Genomic DNA, 16,301 nt, shown 5'->3' with positions numbered 1-16,301 from the left:
TCCAATGACAGACAGCTTCCTCTGACAGGAGAACCGGAAGTCGCTGACGGAAAGCCGTTTACTCTCGCCGGTCCGTCCGCAGGTACCGCCCGGGCGGAGAGCGGAGCTCCCGGCCCAGGGTTCCGCCCCCAATCCCCAATGGCGGGTCTGCGGCCTCCCGCCCGGCCGGGAGGTCCTGCCTTCCCCCCCCCGCGCCCTCCCTCACCACCCCACATCGCTGAGGCCGAGGCTTTTCCACCGTGAACCTGGGACTCCAGCCCTTCGTTATGGGTATTGCTTATCCCGTGTCTCCTTCCAGGGTCGCCTCGGGCCGAGCTGCTGGGTGGGGTTTGCTGAAGGGGGCAGGGAGGGCCGGGAAGGGGTAGAGGGGGAGAAGGGGGTAGGGGGGTGCAGCTTGGCTTCACCAGACACCTGCAGTTGAGGCTAATTTTTACCCTCAGATTCAAGACACGGAAATTTGGCTGTTCCTACGCGGCTGAGCTGGGCGGGCTGTGTCTGCGGGTTGTTTTGGGGGAGCCTTCTGTGATTACCAATTTGACCCCCAAGCAGGGTCTCTGACGAGCTTGGAAGACTTCCCATTTGCAGTGGTCGTTATTTTATGTGCACGTTGCTGATGACGCTGACCTAAGTTCTGTTCTCTTCTTCGATGTCCCCGCGTGAAAGTTGAAGATGGGCAAACTGCATGTGACAGGACTGTCTGCAATGCGTGACTGTGAGGAACAGTGGGTGAATTCCTGTAGAAGGAGAAAAAGAGGCATTTCTGCAGAATCCCTTTCAAAGCTGTGATCAGGGGAAATCTGATTTCTCCGTTTTTAAACGAGCTCTGTACAGTGATGCTCACAGACCACAGCAGTGGTAGGGAAGCATTTCAGCTTGTCGGTGATGAAATGGGGCCTGAGTGCGCTACAGGTTCTGGGGCTTTAAATCTCCTAGTTGAGGTAATGGCACTGATAAGGGGCAATAGAACATGACCAGGCTGTAGCACAACTCTGACCAGGCCTTTGGAAACCGGAGGCTCCAGGTGATCCCAAAAGCCCAAAGTCCCAGTGGACTCAGTGGTGTAAGGAGCTTTTTTTGCCCTGAGGAAGGAAAGGGTGCACGGCTTCATCCCAGCACAGGGAGGTTTTCCACCTATTTGTTATGGTGTGTGTGAGCAGAAGATATATTTATGGAGGCAGTTGGAAATACTTTAGCGTTATCCAGAGACAAAGGCAGTTAATCCGAGATGTCTTTCCCTGTGAACAGCAGCAAAATAAAGGATAGCTTTTTATGACAGCTATTTGAAAGACAGTTTTATCATAAGTTATTATGACAACAGTGTTCTGCTCCTCTCTTCTCTTATGGAAAATACACTGAAGCTGGGAATTCATTTCAGTAAGTTTGCCATTAGTAAGGGATCGGTATTTCAGGAAAAAGGAGAAAAGAATTCAAGATCTTCCTAAAAAATCACATTCCAAAAGGTCTGATTGTAATGCACTTTTCTGGCTTCGGGACCAATGCAAAATGAAAGGAAAGAATCGATAATTTTATTTACACAAATGATATTGAAAAACAAAAAAACAAAGAAGGTAATTTATGGCATGGCAACCTTACTGGAAGTCGTTGTCAGTTCAGTCTTCTGAAAATCAGAGCTGGAAAAAGCCATTTTAGACCATCTTCCCCACCAAAGTGGGGCAGGATGAGCTGTAGCCTAATGCATTCTCCTTCTTCAACAGCAGCTGCCTGAGAGCTCCATCTGAGCTCCATCCAATCTCCTGTGGTCATTTACCTACTATCTGCTAGCCTTTTTATTTTAACAGGGAATAGTCTGTCACCAGCCTGGCACGTGCTGGCAAAGTTGATTGAAACCAAGTGCCCTGCAGTGACTGTATGACTAGCGAGTCATATAGCAAAGGGTTAGGCTGGAGTTGCAACTGGAGAAGGAAATTCATTGAACTAAGGCTTGACTTTGGGATTCTAATTTCTTAGGTTAACCTAGTGTAATTAGCAACAAATTCACCTTTGATTTAAACCTGCTGATTCACACACTGCAGGTTGGATGGCAGTTAGGTGACTGACTTAGGTGGACATGCCTTTGTTCTCAGAAACATTAGAGGGGAATCTCTCCTGAATCTAGGACTTCTGTTTTGGAGACCATACAGGCCCAACTGGTAAATGTTGATATAGTCTTCCAAAACTACGCCTGTTGTTTTTATTAGCACTCAATGTCTCCTCTTTTCTTTCTCACTGTGTCAGGCCAGAACTGCAAGGGGCTGGAATCCTTTTAGCATTTTAACACTTCCTTGACAAACATCCTGCTGTTCTATCGCTGCCCTCCTGAAGTGTAAGAGCTCATTTTTGAGGGGAGAAAAACATCTCCAAACTCAAGGAACTATTTGCACTTGTGTTGGGTGACATCTGCTTTACTGCAAGCATCACTGAATGCAGATCTACAGCCTTTTAACCCTATTCTCTAGGGCAACAATTTTGTGCTCTAGTTCTTTCAGGCTCTCATTTGTCACTTTTTTTCAAGGAGTATAAGATGTAGCTTCTCTCTTAAGAAAACCTTTGGTTGCTTACCCTACACGCAAAGATATGTGCAAAAATCCCCACAGGGTAACAAAAACCTTCCCCAGGGAAAACATCCTTGAACTAGTTTAACTGAAAGCTCCCAATTTCACAGTGCCTTTGGCTGGAAAATTTAAATGTTCAAAGGGCTGTGGCATGATTAAAGATTTTCTTGTCTCAGTCTCTGATGCAAGAGTGCAGACTCTCCTCCTCCCCTCACTGCTTGCATAGATTGGGTTTATAGGAGTGATTGAAAACAGACTAGGCCGTTAAAGGAAGAAACGGAGACCTATGGTGGAAAACAGAGAAAGAAGGGCTTCTTGGGGCTTTTCCATTCTTTGCCCCTGCAGCTCTGTGCAGATCAGTCATCTGTGTCCCTTCCAGGCAGTGGACCGGAGAAGATGGTCTTGATTTTTGCACCAGTTATAGTTCTGGTTTGGAACTGGGCTCTGACTCGAGGACGTCAAGCTCCTTTCGGAGAACTCTCGCTGGACACCTGGTCTCTACTTCTCTCAGCTCTTCTCTCTGGGAGAATTTTGCTCTAGGTTCAGTTCACTGCACTCACAGGTTTTTGCACCACCTGAGTCTGGTTTTTTAAGTTAGTTTCTATGAGGTTCCAGTTGTTTATAATGACTGTCTTCTCCAGACCCTGCACTGCAGCATTTCCAAGCTCAGTATGAAAACAGTGTAGACTCGGTGAGACTGCATTTCTGATGTATCATCGTGCTACAAATCCCTGATCTTTGCAGCTAACCCAAAAGCTGAGGAAGAGGGAGCAATATCCTCTCTTCCTGCAGCTAAAGATCCTCAAACAAACACCACAACCATTTTAACCGAGTTGAACGCCTCCAGGGGAGATAGTGATGTTTTGTGACACACAGAAATAGGGACATGGCAAAGCTGAGGTACCATTTCCATTGCTTTAATTGCTGAGTGGACAGCTCAGGCCGGGTGTATAGAAATATCTCCTACCTGCAGCTTCACTGACCTCAGGATGTCCAACCCCATCTTTCCCTGCTGCCTTCCCTCATTGTTTTAGAATGGTAAAAGCAGGTGAGGTCTGAGGGCTGGGCCCCCGAGAGCTGTAAGGCAGCAGGCACATATGCAGAGAAGTGTCTAGCTTATCCCTCTTCTGCTTTTTGGTGGGTTAGGAAAGAGTTAAATGACAACAGAGGGAGAGGCTGTGCTATTGTTCAGGCATCCCTGGGTCCAGGGTGGCCGATCTCTATTCCCGGATCTGCCTCTGGCTTCCTGCATGACCTTGGACCGGTCACTTACCTTTTCTTTTCCTTAGCTCCCAGATTATAACATGGAAATCATTCTCTTCCTGTGGTGCCTCGTTCCCTGCGGGTTTCAGGGTGGCTGAGATTCTCTGGTGGGCGATGATGGGAGGAAGAGAACACGTTTCCACTGGAGAAATATTTACACAGAGGGTGGCAATTTTTGGACGTGTTCTTGTTCACTCAGATACAGCGCGGGCTGTGCATATGGTGATATTTGTTTTTTTTAGTAGGCAAACCTGTGGTGAAAGTCAAATTCCATTTGTCGTTGATGCAGCTGCCCGAGAGCAATGCCAGCTGCAGTGATCCTTTTCTTCACTAGATGGTGCTTTTGATCAAAGATTTGAATAACGGCAGCTCCTTTCTGCACAGAATTTCCTAATTTTTCTTCCCCAGTCTCCATTCCTTCCCCTCTTCTTTCTGTGCTTCAACACTACGGGGGACACTCAGTAATGCTGGATATTGAGCAAGGCTAATCTGGTGGTAATACAAGCTCCAAGCCACCCGCACCCACCAGCCAGCTTGTCTTCTGGACTTTGGTTTTTGAAGCGTGTATCAGTGCTGCTGGGCTGTGGCAGAGAATTGAATTCTTTCCGTGTTTTCTATTCCCATAAGGAAAAGGCTTCAAAGAGCAGGTCCCCTCCCCCTCTCTGCTGGTGAAGGGCATTTAGGGAAGCTGGGAAAAAAAATCCAGCTCTGACAGATGCATTTATTTAACAAACCACTGCCTTTCCCTACCTTAGCAGAAGATTGGTTGTTTTTTTTTTTTTTAAAAAGGGAATTGCTGCTTTTATATCCGTCTTTGTATTCAGGAGATGGTTACCTAGCCAAGGTCATTGCTGCTGCATGCCAGTATCAAGCAGAGAGCCAGCCTCCTCTTCCTTGAACGAGCACTGATCTCGGTAAGGCTTCCCCAGGTAAAGAACGGGAACAGGCTTGAATCTGCCAATGCAAGGTCCCAAGCCGCTGCTGGGTAGAAAAAGCCACAAAAACAGCCTTCCTTTTTATAAAGGCAGCAGAGGAGATGAATGAAATTGTAATCAAACATTTCCTGTGCAGACACGCACGGGGATCGGGTTATGAGCTCGTACAGTATGAGGCACAGCAGGGTGTGTGGTGGTGTGCTGTCATCATCCGTGACAGCGTGTGCAGGGCAAATGGGGCTGCCTGCCCCCAGCACCCCAACCTGGCACACACACAGACGATAACCGTCCTGTGCTGGGCCCCTTCCGAGTCTGACCCGAGGCTCTCGCCCCTCTGGCGCTGGTCGGCAGCGATGGTGTTTGTTCACATTCGCGCGCTCGCAGGGCTACCTGCAGCCCGCTGCGCCCGTGCCTTCGTGCCAGGCTGCCTCGCACGCTGCAAACGTGCATCCAGACGCTCCCATCGGGGAGGCTGCGAGGTTACATCACGTACAGCTCCCTCCCCATGGAATTTTACAAACGTTAATGAATGGGGCTGGATTGCTGCTATGACGCCAATCAGCCATGCACAGATTTATAGTCTGAGGCCAAGAGAGATTATGCTTCTGCCTCTGGCACTGCACCAGTGGCAGCAATTTCATGTGTGTGCTGACAAGCCCGCAAGGCCGGTGCCCGCAGCAGCCCTGTCCTCGCGTGCTGGATGTTACGCTTATGGCAGTGATGTCCCCACAGCAGGGACACGAGCCATGCTAAACTGCAGTGTGACACAAAACTCCTCTCGGGACTGGGAGCTGACAGTGATTTCTTTGTCATTCCCCTGTTGTCATCTTCCCACTGCACATATAGTTGTTCATCATCAGTAAGATATTGCTGATGACTAAACCCTGGGTCTGCATCACAGAGAAACTGTTTGAAGGAGCAGCCCAGAACTGCAGGGTTCAAACTCGTAGAAGATTGAGAAGTGGGGACAGTGCATTTCCTCACATCTATCAGATCTGGAGAGCAAGCCACTCTCCCAGTCCCTCCTGGCTGAGAGAGAATTGCATCACTGGTGCGTGCAGATTTTTTTTTTTTCCTGAAATGTGTTTGTTTTATTGTTTTCCTCCGATGGAATTTGCCAGCATGTCCCAAATTATGTGGTTCTGAAATTTAAAAGCAACATACCTGTGTGGGGGAGAGAATGAGTGGTTTTCACTTTGCAATCTGGCTCTTCCCTCCCTCCTCCCTTTTCCCCACATCCCCATGTGTTATGGAGCCAGCTGCTCCCGGAATAGTTTGGGAATGAAATGTCACCGTTTGAAACTGGTGAGTCACACTTTTTGAAAGGGAGGGGGGGAGCGGGGGGGAGAATATGAAATCTTGCGGTGTGGCAGAGCGTCTCCTGGTGAGTACAGAGAGATTTTTAAAACCACAGACTCCCTGTTGATGGAATTGAGGGGCTTTGAATAAAGGCTGCTGGGTGTGTCCATGTCGCTTTTTGCAGGAGGATCTCAAAACCCTCTGCAAACTTTAATTGTCTTCCTTAACATGCCCACTGCAGCTGGATCCTAGTGCCTCCTCCAGCAGGACTAGGTTGTATCTGTCTGACAACACACCTACAGTGACTCTCTTAATTAAGTCTCCCCGCACTGCTGTGAGGTATGTAATTACAGTGAGACCTGACTTAAGCAACCACTCGAGGGACTAACAAAAAAAAATTCTTTACCAGAGCAGGGAGGAACAGAATTCTACTGAATACGTTTTTGGGGAAGTTTGTTAAACAAAGGGGGTTAATTATTCTGGTTTCTTCTCAGTGTATCCCAATATTAGGATGATGCCTTTAATATACTGTGTGTTAACATAATCAGGGTTTTTTTTCTTTTTAAAAGGATACTTGAGATCTTTTGTCTTTTAACAGAGATTGCTATTAAAAAAGTGTCAATTAGTGCAAATGGTGGCAATGGTCTTGCGAAATGAACTATTGTTTATCAGAAGCTGAGTAGTTGTCCCTCCCTGCCCAACCCCTGTCCAGTGGTAAAAATATTTAGTCAAAGGGCAACATTCTGGATTCCTGCTCCAGGGTATTATAACCACCCATTTTCATGACTCTACATAGCAGCTCTGCCTAGTAGGTACTAGGAATCGTGTATCTTGAACTAAAGTACCACAGTAGTTGCGATACTAATGGTGTCTCCCAGAGAGCTCTGGCAGTTCCAGGTGGACGGATTTTCGATGTCGCTGCCCCAGCCTGCTGTCAGAGGTCTCTATCCAGTACTCGAGGTGGACGGCCGGACCGTGCGTCACCATTCTCAGCCCAGTGTATTACTATAAACTGCCAACTATTTCAGGTTGCATTACTACTGCAAGCGCTGAACTGTGGTGGCCATGGAGAAGATATGCCACCCATTTTGCAGCCTCTGCTTCAACAGTAATGATCTCCAGCTGAAGGACAGGAAGAAGCTGGAAATAGTAATATCATAAATAGTCCCACTATGGGCTGGCAGCCCTCCCCTCGAGTCCCACCTTCAGTGGCATTCCAAATACATGCTGTGAGTAAAACTCCCAAATTGCAAGCCAAGCTATGCAGCTAACTTGGTGGGGATTTTGCAAGCACAAGCCCTAGGGAGGGTTGATGCCATCTCTGTCTATTATATTTGGAAGACTGAGCTAGTAGCAAGATTTTATGAAGTGTGCTTTTATATCTCAAATTTTAGACAGTGTTTACTAGAAACCCACATATTCTGTCGTCACAGGATTTGACAAAAATAATCTCTGGCTGCAGAAATTTGCTGCAGAGTCTAAGATTTTGTTTAAGACAAAATAAAACAAGCCCTGTACTTCACGGCCTCAGAGACAACCTTGAGAAGTCAAATCTGGGTGCCATTCCACATGCCTTTTTCTCAGCAGAAAAGCCTGCCTATCTGCCCCACTCTTTTCTCTTTTTTTTTTCCCCCTTTTTTCTTTAACTCAGACTGTTTCAGTGATTTGGCTTACACTGCAGGTCTGCAAAGAGTTGAACCAGCAACACTGCAGGAGCTGTAAGTTGCAGCAGCAACGCAGGACTGAACCAAGGTACCAGGTAAGAAAAGGGTACCCCCACAGGTCCCTGCTATGCCATCAAGTTTGAACTTTCAAATATTCCGAACCAGTAACTCTAAGAGATGTGAATGCCAGTGGACCGTCAGTTCTGAAGCATGACAGTATTTTTGCTCTTGATACTGTCGTCTTAGCCTCTGTTTCTTCTAGGATAGGTGTCTGCCTGGCGTGTTTACCTCCCCAGATCCCTAATGGGGATTCCCTTTAGCTTGCAGTTTCCTGCGGAGACTCCCAAGATAATGCTGGGCATGATCAGTACAAATACTCCCTATTGACAAGTAACTTATTTCTTAGAATGAGGTTAGTGTCATTTCAAATTGAGTAACAGAAGATGAATTTACTTAGTATACAACTCATTGAAGTACTGAATTCAGTAAGCATTTGAAATTTCAAAGATAGGTGATGATTTCTTTAAAACGTAATGGATTTTTGCCCAAATCAAAGGATTTTGCTTCATCAGCTACAGTGGGATTTCCCAGGGTGCCTGAGACCACACATCCGCAGCCTCTTAGACCTTGGCAAAACTGATACATAATGTGTGGAAGTCTTCCTAACATGAACAAGCATTTCAGTTCATTCTGAAAGGCCAAGGTTACTACTGATTTGTTTGGGGGGGGAAGAAAGGACAACCAAAATGACGTTGGACATTCATTAGCGAAGCATTGTCAGAACACAATAGAAGAACAGACAAAAGCCAGTCCAGATTCTGTGGTATTTCCTAAAGGGCTCCCTCTGGCACATGGCTGTTCCCTGCCAATCCTTTTGTATTGTTTTTGATAATGAATAGAAGCTGAACAGATGATTGTTGCATTGTCCACTAAGTGATTCATTTACATTAAATAGTGCTCCAAAAGTAGGTTTTGAGTGGACTTTTTTAGTCACTTCAGTTATTTATTTGTACAGTTTAATTACTGTCTTTTAACTCTCCACTGTACATAATTATTTCCTGATTGCTTCAGCTAAATTACAGGGGGTGTAACTCCTCTGAACTCAGTGGTCCAACAAGCCCTGACATAAGAAGCAGCATCTCTGCATTTTCAAAGGTGCTTAATTTTGAATGTCCACCTCTAGAAAACTGCTCCTGATTTGGGAAGGTACTGAGGCTCTTAACCATCTGCAGGTCCCTAGTGTTCTTGGTCCCCATCTCTGAAAATTGGGCTATGAAGCACAAACTTTGCTGCATAAGCCATCACAGTTCCATTGATTTCCTCATTAATCTCTCAACTCCTGCTGCATGTCTGCACCAAGGTTTCTTTATTAACTCAGGGCTTCCATTACAATTTCTGGCTTTTCTTACAGAGGTCAAAAGTTTTGTTTTGTTTTGTTTCGTTTTGTTTTGCAGATGATGTTTGTTTTGCACGTGACAGATGTTACGTGCTTGAGGGCATATTGACAGTACTGCAGTTAGAAGAATTTCAGTGTAAGAAGCTATTTAGACCCAAATCCACATCCAGAACTGCAGGTCCACTAATCTGGATGTACTAATGGGTGGGAGAGAATGACACATACTGAAGGGCTTTTTGATGGTTGAAGAATCTAAGGAAATCCACACTCTAGGCCTTTCCATCTCCATTTCCATCTTTCCAGCTTGTCTGAGAAGTTGCATGACTTTGCATTTGTTGAATAGCTGTAGTTACATCTCAAAAGCCCTGGTTTCCTAGTTGTTTTCTGTTCACCATTCGATGTACCACAAAGAGAGGTTCAGTGTGGGCTTTTGCTTCTGCCTGTGTGAAAAAATTGAGTCCAGGGGAAGGCAGCAAAATAGTGATGCAGAGAAGAGAAGGGAACAGTCCTAAGTGTTGAGTTGTTCATGTAATATGGCCTAGGTTTAAATCTCGCAGTGCAGAGCAAACCAGTCTTTGCAGTTGTTTCTGACATTTTCTCAGTCCCTTCTCCATCCACTTAGGAAAACTGAAATCACCAGTCCTGTGCCTAGATATAAAAGAAAGAAGTTTGTTTTGAAGAGTTTATATGCCTGTACCTGCCAATATGAGGCAGGAAAAAGATTGACTTTTTGCAAGCAGTCTCCTATCAACTCATAAGCCAAATGAACAGGGAGGACAAGTACACTCCAGTACCACTGTAGCCTTTCAACTGTGAAAGACATTGCACTACAGCTCTTTGCCATTCTCTACTGCTCTAGCTACAGAACCTGGGCAGAAGCTGCTGCATGGCTACCTAAGGTTTAGCCTTCTGTGTGTGTTACATTTCTGTTATCCTGTTTCAGAAACTGCCTTTGCCCGGTCTGTGATTAAAGCAAACTATCCATCCCTGATGATCTCCCTCAGCTTTAGCCCTCTTTTGGGTTATACGGCATCTTCACAAACCCAGATAAAACTCAGCAGACACACAAATAAAACCAGCCCTCCCTCTGCATAAAACCACGAAGTATTGCTAGGGTTTTCCCCACTGCCTTCCACTTTAACCCTCCAGCATTGCTCTCCTTGTATTCTTGTTCTCCCAGGAGTCCACATTGCTCTGTGTTTAGTGGCAGGCGATGAAATCAAACCGTGCATTAGCAGCTCCATAATAGCTTTCTCAGTGGAACCCAGCTTCCTTCATTAATCCAGAAAATGAGAGTTGTTTTCGTACATTTGAGAAGCTAATTATTTAAGTGCTGGGAATTAAGGCTCATCAGATACTGGAGACTGATTTTGGTTTTGCTTCCCAGGGGATGGAATGAAATGGAGTAAGCTGGTTTTGCACAGGTGTGCAGTATGGTAACTCACCAGTACTTGGAGCAGGGAACAACAGTGTGCAGATCCTTGTCTACCTTAAGCATAAAAGCCCCTCTCTTTGTACATCCCTTTTCTTCCAGATATCATCTGATGATTCTTCCCATTCAAATAGATTTATTAAGTCATCACTGATCAAATAAATCTATAGCTTTATTTTTTTCTGCCATGGAAAGATGTACCCCACTTGTGGTTGACCTAGCCTGAATATTTTGCAATAAAACAATAATGCCTTGTCTCAGCTGGGTTTTTAGAGAGGGAAACCAGCTCACATCAGTTGTCCTTCTATAACCAGCTATCCTTCAGCCTTACCTTTGATCACCATAGTCAGAGAGGTGTTTAGATAGAAAAGCTGCTACCTAACCTAACAAGGGACCTTCCAGTGGCTTGGGAAACAGAAGATGAATTGGGTGAAAACCCCCCTCGTCGGTGGGAAACCACAGATGAGGACGGATCTGTTGTTCTAAACAAAGTTTTTACAACAGAATGACTTTCAACAGTAGATGGGTGCTTTTGACATTCTTCCCAGAAAATGACAGAGAATCTGTTGATGCTATTCCCAATAACTATATGCTAAAGAATGGGGATTTGGTTCCGATGGTGTCACTGGACAGATCCAGTCTTCATTACAAGCAGCTTGCCAAGAACAAATTTTTCATTTTTATTGTGATAGCCAATGCCCTGTGTTGTCTTCAGAGACTAAGGGAGTGAACTTTTCTGTGTGTTCAGTTGAAGCCAGATGTTAAAGTATTGTCTGGATGTAATTGACTTGACAAATACCAGGAGTGACATTTTAGCTCCATTTGAATCAGTGGCAAAACTCCTGTTGAGTTCAGCTGGGGCCAAGATTTCAGCCTATGACAGTGCTGATGGGAAATCTAACAAATAAATAATCTTCAGAAAATAAGTGCAGTCATTCTGTTTTTCTAGGACTCTTTTCAACCTATGGGACATGAATCCTTGGAATTCTGTGCACTACTTTGAAGAAGTCTGCAAAAGATCACAAAGACAAGGAAGCTTATTGTCAGTAGATTTAAATGAGCTATACAGGGGTCCACAATTCCAAGGGAAAACTTCAGGAGTTGATTACAAAGTTCTAAGTCAGCTCGATCCATTGAAATCCACCTATCTTTGCACTCCTTGGACTAACAAGCATCCTTCTGGCAGGAAGGTTCTGTGCAGCTGAACTAACCCTTTGTCATTGAGTATTGTGGATTCAAGAAGCTGCTCTGTCCCCTATACTAGGACTGAGCCATGTGGAAACCTCTGATCTGGCACCTACCAGGTGCTCTTACCAATGGATTGGGCTGAAAACAAAAACTTTTAGAGAAGCTGGTGTAGCTGGCATTATACAACCAATTCAGTTTTGTAGCAAGGTCAGTACTTTGTCCCCGAGATAAATGAGCAGGTACACAGTGTTCTCCCTACAGACTGTGAGGTGTCTGAAGTATTTCAGATGAACTTTATTGGGAACTAAAGGCAATCAGCTTCAGGCAGAATCGTGCAACAGACTCTACCTATATCTCCAGAGCTTTAAGCCCAGCAGTCAGACTTACAACCTGATGTGCTTTAAAGGCTTTGGATTAAGTAATGGTAGTACTACTGGGATGGAAGTTCATAATGCTTAGATGAAAAAAGGCTTGTGCTAGGAAATAAAAATCATTGAAGATTTAAAAATAGAGTAATTTTTAAATTTTAAAAGTGTTCTGTTTAGGATTTCAAAAATTTTTCTGTGTGGGTTTTGGTAAGCAGAGTTGTTTTATAAGTTCTTTCCTGTTAGATTGTGGGAGAATTTGTCTTTTTTAGGGTGCCTGAAAAGCAGGAGAGATACTGAGGAATCTTCATGTGGCTCCTGAATAGCCGCCTTCAAATCCACTTTTGGAGCCAGGGTCTTCAGCCTCTTGTAAGATCAAACTTAAGACACTTCACTTGTAATCCAAGTTTATGTGAGGAATCCTAGCTAAATCCTTGGTGTTGCTTATACATCTGATTGAAGGGAAAGGTTCATGTTTACCTGAGAACTCTATTGGACATTTTAACACGTATTATGTGGAAAAGCATGCCGAAGTGATAAAGTAACAATTGATTCATGGCTATCTAGCAGAGTCTAGAAGTGCCACCTTGGGATGACAAGGATCAAGATACAGTTACTTTGCTTTTCCATGTGAAGAATGCTGCTTCTTCCCAGCTGAGCTATTGTGTAACGTAGATGACTCTCTGGAGGAAGAGTTTGCTGCACATTTGCACTATGTTTTAGCTACTATCAACATTTATATTCCATTGGCATTTGAGGGTAAGCACTAATTAGCATAATCATCAATGCTTTAAAATTAAAAATTCCTCCAAGAGACACAGGAGGGATTGAAACTGTTTCCTTCCCCCAGAGGCAAATCCTTTCCCAAGCTATCTGCTGCACCAAAAGGTTTTATTCTAGAAACATTCCCAAGCTATGCCCAAGAGTAAATTAAACTACAGCAAACTTGTAAACTCTCGAGTGTGTGTGTGTGTAGCAAGCAGGCCCTGATTTGACAATTACTACATGACAAAATGTTGTCACTATTTTCCACTCCTATTTTGTTTTGACTGCTGCTCTGTGCTGCTGTGTCACCTTTACTGTGTGGGCTGGAACAATCAAAAAGTGTTTGTGGAGTCTGAAGTTTTTACACTACACAGGAAAGATTCTGGTGTCTTCACAAGCTAGAAAGCAAAGGGTTTAATGACATTGCCCTCTTCTAGAGCTTGCCTCAAGCTCCCCAAGTCAGGAGCTGGCCTAAAAAAATCTCAAGAGCCATTCTTTTCTACACTATTTTAGAGTGGATTTTTACTCTGGTTCCAAAATGATTCATTGACAACAAAAACCTCAGACTGGATTTCTGGCTTAAAGAGACTCCTCTTTATGGAGAATAAGGTGCCAGCAAAACCTTGGGGGAACTTCAAGTTCGAAAGGTAACGTCCATACCTTGGAAATGTCCCCTAAGAGTCGATCTTTAAATTTCTACATTCCTGCCTTTGGGAGGTGACAGTGGGCCTCGGCTCCCATTAATAGCAGGTGTGGTCAAAGACGGGTGTCCTACGCGTGGGTTTGTTGTGTCTCAAAGAATCCTCACATCCTCAGCGGGTCTTCAAGTGGTGGGGCCATGAAACCTCAGGGAGCAGGAATAGTTGAATGTTGCAATTGTTCTTGAACTGGCCAGAGAGAAAAACTAGTGGTTTTCCAAAGGAAATATTTCTTTCAGAGGGAAACACTAACAAACGCAGGTGTTTCTTAAAAGAAAACAATTGTGTTTACAAACTCACAATTCTTGTTATTTCTGCATAGGACAAACACCACCACACCCTACACTGAGTAAAGATGGGGACTCTGCAAGAAAGAGTGGCACAGAAATCTCCATGAAAATTTCAGAATCCGCAGGACATTGAACATATGTATTGTTTTCTTGGTATCCTGTTTTTTCAGAGAGATGGACTTAAACTTCATTGGCAGAAATTCTATCTTTTATCTTTATCTCCTGTTTTGATTTGGTAGCCATGGAGAAAAGCCCAAGATTAGTAACAGTAGGTTGTTGCAGAATAAGAATAACTCTCTACTTGGATTTAGACTGTAGTAATACCCGGGGGTTTGTTTAACTGGAAGTACTCAGATTGCATAGAATAAATACTAGGTGCTGTTAGGACATTAATCACCCATCCCATTCACTTCTGTCCACCTTGAACTAAACACTGGTAATCTTCTGTCTTTTCTGAGGGATGTTTAGGTGGCTTCCACAGGGTAGGGGTAGTAGGCTCTCTGTGCCTACTACTTTTGGAAACAATGGTTAGTTCTCTTGAAGGTCAATGTGTTTATGCTTTTGCCCTGCTACAGACATCAGGGCACCCGGACCCTTGGAATTTGGTTCCGTTTGGCTAATAATGAATGAAATGGGCCATATTCTGAAGCTGAGATGCCTCTGGCTCCACAAGAAAGCCAAATTAAAAAATACTACTTTAACGGCAGTGTCTAGCAATGAGTTTTGAGATTCCCTCTGGAAGCCCACAGTGAGAAACTTCAGAGAAAGGAAGGGGATGGTGCATCTTTTCTCTGAGAACCTAGGAAGAGACCCAATGCCTTTGCCAGTGGCATGGGCTAAGAAGGCAGGACAATGGTAGGAACAAAGACACCACACCTTGCTCTTGTTTGCTACTGGCAAAGCAGGCTATGGGTGGGATTGGTAAATGTTTGACCATAAAGTTTTAGTTTCCCTAATTCAGCTGATATCCATGCTGTCTGGTATGTTACTTGATTTGCCTCTCCTCAGCATCTCAGCACGTAGCTTCAAGCACGTTTTGCAACTTTTCTTTAGAAAACTATTTTGCATTTTACAGCAACATACAAACCAGAGCTCTTGCAGCATATTTAGGAAGAAAGGAATTTACACTGCTTTTGCTGGGATGACATTCTAGGATGACAGAGACACATAGTGACACATGGAGATAATACCACATATTGTTAAGTTCTACCAGTCAATGTGCTTCTACAAGGTTAATCTTGTTTCTAAATGATCACAGCTAATGTCCTGTTTTGATTCAGGGTGATGGAAACTAGGTGCGGATGACTGGCTAATTTTAAGGCTACAGAGAAAAGGCAGATTGTCAGAGACCAGGATCTGCTTGAAGACTGGCTTCTGAATTAAAACTAATTGGTAGCTTCCTTTGATGGCCCTTTTGCATCTGGATGAGAAAGATCCAAGAGAACTCATTTTTCTTACTTATTTCCCTCCTTCATTTTAGCAGGTGATGTCAGGATGCCATCAGGACTTCTGTACTTCTTTTTTTGAGAAGATAAAATAGTTGTTTGATTAGTAAATGTAAAAGATCTGTATTTTCTGCTGGCTTTTCATTGCTAAAGATCTGGTAGATCTTAAGATCAAGGTTATTAAAAACAGCTTATGACATTTCTTAGGTCAGACACTCTTTTGAATATGTCTACTGTAGGTTTGGTGTTAAAATCAGAGTGATATTAAAAAGCATGTCTGATCATGGCATGTAAGAATTTTCTTGGGTATTGTCTTTGTGAAGAGATGACAAGTGTGCAGCATTTAGAGTACAATTCTTTTACAACTGAAGTCAATAAGGAATATTAACACTTAGTGGAAGTAGAAAAGGATCATCACCGAATCCATGAGGCTGTTTCTTAACACCGGGAGTACCTTCTCACATCTGAAAAGGTTTCACTTTAGCTCAGTTATTACCATTTATTACAATACCTCATAACCCCCCCCCAATCCTTCCTGGACAAATGCAAAAAAAAAAAAAGTCCCTGCTCCAAACAGCTTAGGAGCTAGAACAAATTAAGAGGGAGATTTTGAGAGCAGCAGAGTTCAGGGAAACAACCTACTAATCATCAGGTAGACATTGGTATTGATACGTAAGTAGTTTAGTGAGCCTCGGCTTCCTTGTGCACATTGCAAGCAAAGGGTTCTAATGAGGGGTTCAAAGGAAGGAAAGAGGAAGCCACGCAGGTATTATCAGGGAGCTTGTCCCAAGCATGGGAGAAAATATAGCTTAATTGGTTCATACTCTTTCTTATGTTTATAAAAGAGCCATTTAGACTGCAGGGAACGCCTGTCTTAGCAAGACATCCAGGCGTTCCTTGATGTGGGAAATGCTCAACAGTGGGGTCATTAAACCGTACTCATTAGCATCAGGAAGGTGTCACGCGTGTGCTGGGATCTTCTCACACAGAAAGGACGAGGGCTTCGAAG

General features: G+C 44.1%; 1 long non-coding RNA gene across 7 annotated transcripts; it reads left to right on the top strand.

Moving 5' to 3' along the window:
* The first annotated feature begins 101 nt into the window (after positions 1-101).
* LOC115335696 lies at positions 102-15,576 on the top strand. 7 transcript variants are annotated; one of them, XR_003921502.2, is made up of 3 exons: positions 102-270; positions 4,640-7,808; positions 11,491-15,576. It is a non-coding gene; the product is annotated as an uncharacterized LOC115335696 (long non-coding RNA). The 7 variants fall into 7 exon arrangements; XR_003921499.2 differs by having other exon boundaries at positions 664-7,808; XR_003921504.2 differs by lacking the exon at positions 102-270 and having other exon boundaries at positions 287-6,388; positions 7,078-7,808.
* The last annotated feature ends 725 nt before the right edge of the window (positions 15,577-16,301 follow it).

Source organism: Aquila chrysaetos, chromosome 25 (genome assembly GCF_900496995.4).
Source record: "Aquila chrysaetos chrysaetos chromosome 25, bAquChr1.4, whole genome shotgun sequence".
Taxonomy (NCBI): domain Eukaryota; kingdom Metazoa; phylum Chordata; class Aves; order Accipitriformes; family Accipitridae; genus Aquila; species Aquila chrysaetos.
The sequence above is the reverse complement of the archived record's forward strand: the minus strand, read 5'-3'. Positions and strand labels throughout refer to the sequence as shown.